The 11,481-nt window shown below is 38.2% G+C and overlaps 1 pseudogene; it reads left to right on the plus strand.

The window, feature by feature from the left end:
• The first annotated feature begins 5,311 nt into the window (after nt 1–5,311).
• Nucleotides 5,312–11,218, plus strand: LOC110570512 (annotated as a pseudogene).
• Nucleotides 11,219–11,481: the final 263 nt, after the last annotated feature.

The raw sequence follows: 11,481 nt of genomic DNA on the forward strand, positions 1-11,481 counted from the left end.
GTAGAGAAGGAAGACAGCAATTTGGTTTTCTCGGAGCTGAATTCTCTCAGCTGTGGACTGAGCACAAAGAGCTTATTTTAAATACTGTTTTCACCAAATCTGATGAAGATGACTATTTAGAAGAGAGCGTGCTATCCACTGGCAGGAGAGGGGTAAAAAGTGAGTCACACAGCAGAAGTAAGTGTGTTCATTCTTTATTACCTGTGATGAGCTTACCTTTATTAAACCACAAAACCCAGAGTGATAACGGATGATCCATTTCCAGTGTAATGCATCCCCTCCCTCCCACCCTCCCTCCTCCTTTCTCCCTTACCTTCTCTTTTTTTCTTTCATTTTATTAAAGCAGATTTATCTTTTTAAATCATATCGTCACTTTGGCCAAGACACTAGTACTCTGTGGTAACACCACACGTTGCTGCACAAATCAAGACCTACAACAGTTCATGGCATGTGATCTCACAATGACAGAGAGTGATCAGAGATGCTCTTCTATTTTGAATTATCCCCTCAGTTTTTTGAGGTAGTTATTTTTCCTGCTTTACAGTTGAGTAAAATAAGACAAAGAGGAGTTGTGAAAGATCATACAGCCAATAACTGAAAGAAGCTTGGAATTGAATCCAGGTCTTTTTGCCTCTTAAACATGGCATATTTATTCTTAATTGCAGTGAGGTTTTCCTCCGTTCAAAGGTAGCCAGAGTGGAAGGGCGACTCTTCTTTCTCTGATATAAGGAGAAGGATAAGAGGGTGATTGAGATATTGAGAAAATTTGAGGTGAAGAGGCAGCAGGATGAGATAGCTCATATTGAACGTCTTTTTCATCAAATTATAAAGTAGTATTTGTTACAGAAAGCAAAGATGGTAGGGTTAGAAATCAGAACTTAATGAAAATAGAAAATGCTTGGAAATAGCAGTGTGGATGCTATGTAGAATTCAACTGCGATATTTCATGATCAACTGGTTTTGAGAAACAGCTAGTTGGAAGGCAATTGTTAACCTTCCAGTCAGGGTGGAAAACTATTTGTAATTCTGGTAGGATGATAAAAAGTTGAGAAGAGGTGCAGCTGTGGTCTATATGAGGGAGAAATGAGAAGGGTTTCACATATGTGACTGCAAGGGCATCCTAATGGAGACGTCCAAGTAGGAGGTTTCTGAATTACACAGGGAAGAGCAGGGTTACAGAAAGACAACTATAAAAGGGTGAAGGGAGAAATAAATGATGTAAAATAATAATATGACAACTGATTAAATATATACCATGTGCAGATATATTCTATACGTTGTTTCTGATCATCCAACAACTGTATAAGCAGGTGTTCCAGTCATTTGGGAAATGAAATGTTGCTAAACAATCTGACAGTATCACACAGCTATTGATTGTCACAGACAGGATTGAAACCTGAGTGTGCGAGGGTATGAAGCCAGTGTTCTCTGGAGAAACTATATAAAGGAGGAATAGATCATACACTGGAGGAAGGGATGTTTCTATTTAATGAGTTGGTAGAAGAAGGAACAACAAAAGAAATCAGGAATAGAAGAGAATTAAAAGAGCCCGTGAACCTGCATATGTTAATTACCTTGAATGTGGGTGGTGATTTTTTCCACAACAGATATATTTATCAAGTCATCAAGTTGTACACCTAATAATTCTTAATTACCAAATATAGCTCAACATGGGAGAGAGAGAAAGAGAGAGAGAGAGAGCATGAAACTAAAATGTGAAGGAGACTTTTCAAGAAGGAATGTTGGTCAATGGAGTCTACCAATGTGTTTGCATTTCATACTTAAGGAATGAGAAGTAGAAACACAATTTTTCCATTAAGAAGTCATTATGGGCTGTGTTTTAGTTTCCTACTGCTGCTATAAATTACCATAAACTTAGTGGCTCAAAACAACACAAATCTATTTTATTACAGTTCTGGAGGTCAGGAGTCCAAAGTAGGTTTTGCCAGGCTAAAATGAAGGTGTCAGAATGGCTATGTTCCTTCTGGAGGTTCAGAGAGAATGTTTCCTTGCCTCTCCACCTTCTAGAGGCAGACTGTATTTCTTAGCTTATGTTCCCTTCCTCCATCTTCAAAGCCAGCAGCATAGCATCTCATATCTCTCTGTGATTCTGACCCTCTTGCTTCCTTTCTTTTATAAGGACCTTGTGATTATACTGGGTGTGCCTCGGTAATCCAGTACAATCTCCCCCTGGCAAGACCCCTAACTTATTCACATCTGCAAAGTCCCTTTTACCATACAAAGTACCATACTCACAGGTTCTGGGGAGTAGGGTGATTAGGACGTGGATATTGTTGGGGGACTATTATTCTACCTACCTTAGTGTGACTTGTTTGGTGACAACTCTTCTAGGAATAGCTCTCCTTTTCTGGAACTAGCTCTTCTCACTTCATCCATATGGGCACTAAGGCAATGGTTATGTTCTTATATGAACTTTCTGCCTTGATTACAGTTAACTATTATATTCTGGGCACCTGATCCAAGCTGAGCCACACCTGGGAACCTAGAGGGAAAAGTCCACTGAGTTTCTCAATGCTGAAATACTCAAAAATAAACCTTGAGGGTTTTTGGAAACCATATTTTTTGCCACATGCCCAGTTTGTAAGTTTGAAATGGGTGAGACTAATGAAATTGGCGAGCACAAGGAAGCAGAGATGAGGCACAGGGATAGTTCTGTGGGTGCTTGAGCTCTTGCTCCTGGGCTTCCTGAGGTCTAGCCTATATTCTTGCCCTCACCATATAAGCTCATTTATTCATGTGGTCTGGTTGGTCAACTCCTTCATGAAGTACTGAAGTTTCTATCCAATCAAATCCCCTGTTTTGTTTAACCTATTCTGAGTTGGGTTTCTTTGCAACCAACACTTTCCTTATTAACTCAAGAGCTTGAGTAAGTAAGGTCTTTTAGAATGGGGGAAGCTTATTTGTAACATGATGATTAAGAGTCACTGTGGGCAGTGATTCCTTTTTTAGTCAAATAAATTTGGTATCTGTATATTGTTTCAAACCACATTTCTAATTTCCTTTGCCCAACAGTAAAAATAAGAGTTTTTTCTTGAAACCCATCCTTATAACCCTTAGACCTCTCCTTCTGTTATAGTACAAATATAGAGCAAAGTTCTCTGAATGCTTCACAGAAGGCCAATTTTCCTTTCTTTTTGTGAGTGAAATTTGATGGTAACAGACATCATGTAGTATGCATCAATAAGCTTCACGATTTTTAGAATCTAATTATGAATTTACCTCTTCTCATCTTCCCCCAGCACCCCTTCATCAATAAAGTAGGTTCCCTTTCTCAATTCTCTTTTCCTAAAAACTTCTGAGGTTTAGAGATCTTATAGCTTCTTTTATAATAACAAAGAACAAAATTGCCCTATCTTTAGTAAAAAGAGAAGATTTAGATTGAGAATTCTTTAAAAAAATCTTACATATTTAATTAGTTACCTTACATTTATGACAGCCTAGATGCTCAAGATTCTATACAGTCTTTATTAAGCCCAGTGAAATATAGCAGGAATTGTCAAATTTTCAGTAAATGCTTTTCTGGCTATAGTAGTTAAATGATAGAATTTTATTAAATCCATCCCTGCCCCCAAACTCTATGTGCAGAAACAGAAATATCGGTCATTATCTGGACAAATATTCCTATCTCCACTTTCTCTAAAAATCTTTTTTTGTGTGTGTGTGTTTTGCAAATTAAAGATTTTATTTATTTATGGATTATTATAAATCAGTGATTCTTAATGTTCAGAGTAGAGCTACTCGGTTCTGGATTTTTCAGGGTCCCTGGCTCAGATCAGCTCTGACTTTTTAAACTGTCAACACATTGGCTCATCTATCCATTTCTAAAATGTTTGGCAAGTACATACTATGTGCCAAATGCTGGGGTGCAGTAAAGAATGATTTATGGTTCATCTTGCCGTGGAATTTATGATTAAGGGGGGCAGACAAACAAACAAATCCTAGGAAGAAGTGGGTATGAGTCCTTTCCAAGATCTGAAACTGTAAGAGAGCTTTAGAAATACTAAGGAAACCACACGTTTATTATCACTGAGCTGAGGATCAAGGATCCAAGGGAGACTGGGAAAGCAGATACAATGCAAAACTTCATCTTGCCCTTGTAGAGACCAAACATTCCAATAGTTACATGTGTGAGGACCAGGCAGGATGACCCCCACAGCCCTAGCACCTGAGGATCCTTCTGGTTCTTGGACACATGCTCAGTTTTCTAACTCATCTTACTGTGTTATCATCTAAAGTGATTAGTGTTGGGGAATAAATATAGTCAAGCTGTGGCAATTGTATGAGCAATTTTCATCAACAAGAGGGTAAACTCTATAGGGAAATATTATTTACTGTGGGATCTTTGGAAATTCACTGAATTTTTCTGTCCTTTTTCCCCTCACTTGTATATGAGAGAATTACTTGCCTCTGTTTATATCCAGGGGATACTTATAGCTCCAAGAGGACCTATCTTTAGATTTTTGGCAGTATTTCCAGCATAAAACCCATTTCAAAAGTTGGTCTTAAAAAAAGGAGAGGTATAAAACTGCACAAGCAGTAAGTATATGTCCCTTTCTCCCATTCCACTCCATTTTGGAGTTACAAGAAGTACTCTAATAAAAAGAAAATGTGTTTAGCATCACCTCACCCTGTGTTTCCCAAATTTATTTGGCCAATGAGCCTTTTTTTTTCCCCCACATAGAATAACATGTCAAAATTATAAGGAATTGGCTTCCACCGACCTCAATTTGGGATCTCGCCAGTGAGAGGCAGTAATAGGAAAGAACAGCCATGCACTGAATACCTATTATGCGGCAGCACTCCTGATGGGAGTCGGGAACGCTACCATGAAAACAGTGACCCCTGCCCTCATCAAATTTATCATTTACTAGGGGAATACCAACATCATAAATTATACACAAAAAACATTTTAAGTTATAATTGGGATAAAATTCCAATGCGATGAGCTTTCTCATACTATATATGTGGGGAAACATATAAAGGTGTAGTTGAATCACCATGTGTGCATGTATGTATGTGCAGTCTGATTTCATCCTCATTGTATCATCAGAAGGTAGATTTGATGATCCTTCTATGAAGCTCATTGAGGGGACTGGTCTTCTTAGGCTCAGTTAAACATTTAGACTTATGCAACTATATAGGCCATATTTGACACTAAATATGCAAAAGGATATATAAGACAGGAACACAGCATGCCAGCAGAGAAGCATCATATATTTTTCTTTTATGTGAGACTAAGCAGCAGTCCAGCAGACAGCTCAGGTATTAGGAGATGTGATTCATCAGGAGGATGCAAAATGGGTCTGACTTAGAAGCCTCATGCTTACAGAAGCCAACAGCTTTTGAACAACTCCACGAGAACAGTTTCCAGAGTCCTTGCAAGGAAGGGGATGCTAGTTTCAAGTCTTTACAGGTAGGGAAGTCCATACCTATGGCTTCCGCATCAGGTAATCATAGCATGTTTATAGTTCTTCCCTGTCCAGATGCAATTTACCATGCAGGATTCATTTGGCTACAGTTAACCCATGGTTAAGATTTCATGCCATAGGAAAAAGGGTTTTGCAAACTCTTTACCTACAAGGGCAAGGTGAGTAATTTCCCTAAGGTCACACCTTTAGGAACCAGGAAGCAGTAAGTTATCAAGATCTGAACCCAGGTCTGTTCATTCCTGAAAGCGTATGTCTTTCAACTTTTACAGTGTCTTTCAGTAGGGAAGGACTTCTCTGAAAAAAAGCAGCAATAGATGAAAGTAAGAATAGAAACAGAGACATCAGTCATGAAAAAGACTAGGGATAATTTCTTCCCTGGAATAGGAGGGGAAGGAGGAAGAGGGAGATTGATTTTGAGAAAATTATGAATTGGCAATGTTATTTTCAAGATTTATGAGCTTTAGAGTGCCGGGCATCAAAACATCCTAGGATCAGTTTTATTGACGGGCAGGATAATCTCAGTGTAATGCATTTATTTCTAATCAACTTTAGTGAAAGTTAGTTTCCTAACAGAGGAATAAGTGGCACTAACTTAAAATTAGAAGTTATAAACCTGATTACATAAACAGTAGTTCAACAGTTTCAATTTTCTAGTTTCTTTCCTATGTGAATGAATACCACAAGCCTTTCACATTACCAGTTGTAAATATTTGGTAAAAACTATTTCAACAACAGAGATTGTTTCGATGTTCAGTATGATTTACAATGTCACTGGGCAAAATAAAATACTGGAGCTAACATAATTCATTTGGTTTAGAGCCAAGGAGAAAGGAAGCACATATAAAGGAAACTCTCCTTTAAAAAGTAGTAATATTATGTAGTCATCTTGAGCTAGTGGAGTGGAGGCTGTCCATTTAGGAGAGTAAGAATCTGTTTTGTCAGATTCGGTGCTTTTTTGGGGCACTGAGATGGAACATGCCCCACGAATGCTATTACGTCTGTCGGTGGATTGCCCAAAATGCTCATGCTTTTTTCTGTATGTTGTTATCTCAGTGGAGTTTCAATTGAGGAAATTAAATGTGTGCAGTGGTTTAATGGAAAACAGAGGTGTTTAAAAATGCTGAAATGGGTGTACTCAAACATGGCTCGGTTTAAAACGAAACTGCAGCAGTTTTCAAAATGGGATTCTTACTCTATTAAAATGCAAATAAACAATGTCTTGTTTTCTTTATTTCTGCCTTTATTTCTATGTCAGGTCTTGTCATTGTCAAGACATGATTTTCTTTTCTACGCTGAAATTTGTTAACAGATTCTAAAAGTATCACCTTCTTTTTATTATGTGTAGCAGGGACCTGGTCAGATGAAATTTAAAGACTGATTTTTTTTTTTTTTTTTAGTTACAAATAAACAGAGGAGATTCCTAGAAGAACTAGAAACCCCTGGTGAGAAAGAAGTGAAGCCTCCAAAATCTAAAAACGTGGCTTTCTCTGAGAATTGATAGCAGTCTGCTGGATTAGGCTTTTAGGTGATTCCTCTCTACATTTTACTGTATCTCAACTCCCCAAAATTAAGTGGGGAAGTGGAATTTGTCTTTGATGATTGTACAACTTCACAGCAACTAAAATTAGTTTCCATTCCTATACTCATTTTTTTTTTTTAACTCAAGATATCCTGTTTGTATCTAGATGACCCAATTCAGTTCACTGTGGTTGTTTTATTCTTCTTTCTAGATGGCTGGAAGCACTGAACTAGGTGTTAGAAACTGGCAAGTGAGGGTGTGTAACTTCTGAGTCTAGACTTCCCTGACTTGCCCTCCAACACTCCTGCTGCTCTCTGAGTCCGAAGCTGAGGCCGAGATGCCACCCTAACTGCTAGTTGTGGCCACTCTGTTTCCTTGCGAGAGCCTCACCCATGTCAACTTTCTCATTTTAGTCTTCTTTTACAGTTCAGCAACTTTGCTGGCAGATTTTAAAACTGATTAACTGGAGTTAATTTCCAAAAACAGCTACTTAACAGTGTACTAGAAGAATCTTCCAAAATATATCCCTTAATGTTTCTGTAACCATTATCAGAAGGAATCATAATGAGTCTAGATGAGCCTAGAACATGGTGCAAAATTTTCTAGACTCATTTGTTGGTGCACATGACATCTAACTCAGATGTGTATTTTGGAGTCTCTCTCTCCCCTCTTTCTCCCTCCCCCCTCATCCTCCATGTTTCTCTGCATTTTCTACTACGATGCTGTCCCTCCAAGATTCTGACTGCATTCTTTAAAGGATAAGCAAGGTTCTTCTGTTTCTGTTATTGAAGCAGAAAAGGCAACAGATCATTCTGGCCCTTACAATGAGTATGATGGGGAAATTTAGATCTTCACATTTTCCAGAGGGAATCAGCTATAAAAACACCAAAACTTTATCTTGCTACTTTTGACTGCCTCTCTTAGCTACTTAGTATCCATTATAAAGCAAACTGGGTCTCCCTCTCCTTTTTTCCCTCCTTCCCTTCCTCTTTCCCTCTCCCTCCCTCTCTCTCTCTCTCTCTGACTCTTACTTGTTTCACCAAACTCTTACTCCAATAAAGAATTGGGGAATAAAGCCCTGTTCAGACATATATCAAAATTATCCTTTATATCTGTTATCTATTACCATGTAACAAACTATCCCAAAGCTTAAGGGTACAAAACAAACACTATTTTCTTATGCTCCCAGGTTCTGTGAATCAGAAGTTTAGAAAGGGTACAGTGGGTATAGTTTGTCTCTACAATATTTGGGCCATAGTTGGGAAGACCCAGATGGCTGTGAGTGACTTGAATGTCTGGGGGGTTGGAATCATCTGGAGACTTCTGGATGATTCTTTTGGTGGTTTGGGCTTCTTCATGGCATGAAGACTTAAAGGTAGTCAAACTTGGAGCTTGGGTCTCCAAAAGCAAGTGTTCCAATGAAACGAGGGCAAATTGCATGGTTTTATATGAACTATCCTCAGAAATCATTTGGTGTTATGTCCATTGTAGTCTCTGATGGTAGCAGTCACAATTCCACCTAAATTGTCAAGGGGAAGGGGCATAGACACTATCTCTTGATGGGTGGAGTGTTGAAGAATTTGTGTCCATGTTCTAACACTACCACACTCTTATTTTTAAAGGGTTTATTTCCTTATTTTGGCTTCCTCCTTATTGATTAGATCAGCCAACCTCTTCCTAACAACCAGACAAGGCATGAGTATACATTTAAAAAAAGGTCTCCATTAATTTATTTGCAGAATAATCCATTCTTTCAACTTCCATCCAGTTTTCTTTGGGCCAACTTTGAGAATCTTGACTTTATTTCCCTCTCTACCACTTAGAATGATAAAATCATTAAGCAGCAGCTTGGGGGAAACTGTTTACTGGGAGTTGGTTGTCTGCCCCACTAGTCAGTCATAATATCTCTCTAAAGACCCAGACAGACATGGCTGAAATGACAAGACCTCATCATTTAGAGTCTTGCTTTAATAACTTTATCTCTTTTAAGTGGGAATCTTACAGAGCTCGTCTTAATAAAATGTTAAAAAAATATGAAATTACAGGCATATCTCATTTTATTGAGCTTTGCTTTATTGCACTTTGGAGATACTGCAGGTGGTTTTTTGTTTGTTTGTTTGTTTGTTTTTTACAAATTGAAGGTTGCTGGCAACCCTGCATTGAGCAAGTCTATTGGCACCATTTTTCCCAACAGCATTTCTCACTTTGTGTCTTTGTGTCACATTTTGGTAATTCTGGCAATATTTCAAACTTTTTCATTATTATATTTTTATAGTGATCTATGATCAGTAATCTTTGGTGTTACTATTGTAACTGTTTGGGGGCACCACAATCTGTACCCATATAAGATGGTGAACCTCATCTGTAGAGGTTGTGTGCATGCTGACTGCTCCATCCACTGACCATTCCCCCATCTCTCTTCCTCTCTTCAAGCCTCCTTAGTCCCTGAAACACAGCAGTATTGAAATTAAGCCAAAAAATAACCCTATACTGGCTTCTAAGTGTTCAAGTGAAAGAAAGAGTCACAGATCTCTCACTTTAAGTCAAAAGCTAGAAATGATTAAAGATTAGTGAGGAAGGCATGTCAAAAGCCAAGATGGGCTGAAAGCTATGTCTCTTGCACCAAACAGTTAACCAAGTTGTAAATGCAAAGGAAAAGTTCTTAAAGGAAATTGAAAGTGCTATTCCAGTGAACACACAAATGATAAACCAGAAAGTGAAACAGACCTTACTGTTGATATGGAGAAAGTCTGAGTGGTCTGGATAGAAGATCAAACCAGCCACAACATTCCCTTAAGCTAAAGCCTAATCTAGACCAAGGCCCTAAGTCTCCTCAATTCTATGAAGGCTGAGAAGGTGAGGAAGCTGCAGAAGAAAAGTTGGAAGCTAGCAGAGGTTTGTTCATGAGGTTTAAGGAAAGAAGTCATTTCCATAACATAAAAGTGTAAGGTGAAGCAGCAAGTGCTGATGTAGTAGCTACAATAAATTATTCAGGAGTTCTAGGCTAAGAGAATTAATGAAGGTAGCTATACTAAACAATGGATTTTCAATGTAGACAAAATAGCCTGTTGGAAGAAATTGCCATCTAGGACTTCCATAGCTAGAAAGGAGAAATCAATGCCTGTCTTCAAAGCTTCAAAGGACAGACTGACTCTCTTTAGGGGCTAAATGTAGCTGGTGACTTGAAGATGAAGCCAATGCTCATTGACCATTCTGAAAATCCTAGGGCCCTTAGGAATTATGCTAAATCCACTTTACCTGTGTTCTGTAACAGAACAACAAGACTTAGACTAGAGCACATCTGGTTATAACATGGTTTACTGAATACTTTAAGCCTACTGTTGAGACCTACTGCTTGGGGAGGGGGTGGGGGAGGATTCCTTTCAAAATATTACTGCTCACTGACAGTGAACCTGGTCATCCATGAGCCCTGATGGAGATGTACAATGAGATTAGTATTGTGTTCATGCCTGCTAACACAACATCCATTCTTCAGCCCAAGGATCAAGAAGTAATTTTGACTTTCAAGTCTTACTAGTTAAAAAATACATTTCATAAAGCTATAGCTGCCATAGATAGTGATTCCTCTGATGGACCTTGGCAAAGTAAATTGAAAACCTTCTGGAAAGGATTCATCATTCTAGAGGCCATTAAGAACATTCATGACTTATTGAAAGAGGTCAAAATATCAACATTTAGAGGAGTTTGGAAGACGATTCCAACCCTCATGGATGACTTTGAGGGGTTCAAGACTTCAGTGGAAGACTTAGTTGCAGATGAGGTGGAAACAGGAAGAGAACTAGAATTAGATGTAGAGCGTTAAGATATGACTGAATTGCTATCATCTCATGATAAAACTGTCATAGATGAGGAGTTGCTTCTTATGGATGAGCAAAGGAAGTGGTTTCCTGAGATGGAATCTACTCTTGGTGGAGATGCTGTGAAAACCATTGAAATGAAAGCAAGAGACTTAGAATATTCTACAAACTTAGTTGATAAAACAGCCGCAGGGTTTGAGAGCATTGACTCCAACTTTGAAAATTCTGCTGTGGGTAAAATGCTATCAAACATTATCACATGCTACAGAAAAATTGATTATGAAAGGAAGATCAATGTGGCAGACTTCATTGTTGTCTTATTTTAGGAAATTGCTATAGCTACCCTAGTCAGTCAGCAGTCATCAACATCAAGGCAAGACCCTCCGCCAGAAAAATAGTTACGACTCACTGAAAGCTCAGATGATGGTTAGTGTTTTGTAGCAATATTTTTTAATTAGGGTATGTACATTGTTTTTTTTAGACATAATGCTATTGCATCCTTAATAAGCCACAGTAAATAGTATAAACATAACTTTTATATGAATTAGGAAACCAAAAAAATTCATTTGACTCATTTTATTGTGATGTTTGCTTTTTTGCTGGAACCGAACCCTCAATATCTCCAAAGTATGCCTGTACTTTGTAAACTATTAAAAATACCACAAACTCAAGTTATTATGAGTAGCTACATGTT

Source organism: Neomonachus schauinslandi, chromosome 5, assembly GCF_002201575.2.
Source record: "Neomonachus schauinslandi chromosome 5, ASM220157v2, whole genome shotgun sequence".
Taxonomy (NCBI): domain Eukaryota; kingdom Metazoa; phylum Chordata; class Mammalia; order Carnivora; family Phocidae; genus Neomonachus; species Neomonachus schauinslandi.